The following is a 739-nucleotide window of genomic DNA, read 5'->3' on the forward strand; positions in this document are numbered from 1 at the left end:
TATATATATATATATATATATATATATATATGTGAGCATCTGTAATCAGAGAGTGTGTGTGTGTGTGTGTGTGTTGTCAGAGTGTCCCGAGGGTCTCTTCGGTCCTGACTGTGCTCTTCAGTGTTTGTGTCAGAATAACAGCACATGTGACCGAGTGACAGGAAGCTGCCGGTGTGAGCCGGGATATTACGGTCATCTCTGTCAGCTCGGTGAGATCCACATACAGCTTTGCCTGCACAGGCTGAGTGTTTGCTGTGTGCTGACCGTGTGCTGACCGTGTGTGTGTGTTTCAGCGTGTCCCGCCGGTCTGTTCGGCTCTGGCTGTCAGCAGCACTGTGACTGTGTGAAATCTCTGTCAACACGGTGAGATCCATGAGAAGCTCTTCCAGCACAGACTTGAGTGTTTGCTGTGTGCTGACTCTGTGTGTGTGTGTGTGTGTGTGTGTGTGTGTTTCAGCATGTCCCGCCGGTCTGTTCGGCTCTGGCTGTCAGCAGTTCTGTGACTGTGTGAACGGGGCTTCATGTCACCCCAGAACCGGACAGTGCCTCTGTCCCGCTGGATTTCACGGCTCTCGCTGTGAAAGAGGTCGACGTTCAGCATCTACATCAGTCCACACACACACATACTTGCATTTGTGGTTTATGGGGACTCTCCATAGGTGTAATGGATTTTATACTGTACAAACTGTATTTTCTATCGCCCTACACCTAAACCTACCCCTCACAGGAAACTACTGGC

The 739-nt window shown here is 49.9% G+C and overlaps 1 protein-coding gene across 1 annotated transcript in view; it reads left to right on the forward strand.

Moving 5' to 3' along the window:
- Positions 1-739, forward strand: part of LOC107706546 (multiple epidermal growth factor-like domains protein 6) — a 74,538-nt gene that overhangs the window by 72,279 nt on the left and 1,520 nt on the right. The window lies entirely within an intron of this gene.

The sequence above is a fragment of the Sinocyclocheilus rhinocerous genome, unplaced genomic scaffold, assembly GCF_001515625.1.
Source record: "Sinocyclocheilus rhinocerous isolate Xijiao unplaced genomic scaffold, SAMN03320098_v1.1 scaffold3097, whole genome shotgun sequence".
NCBI classification, from domain to species: Eukaryota; Metazoa; Chordata; class Actinopteri; order Cypriniformes; family Cyprinidae; genus Sinocyclocheilus; species Sinocyclocheilus rhinocerous.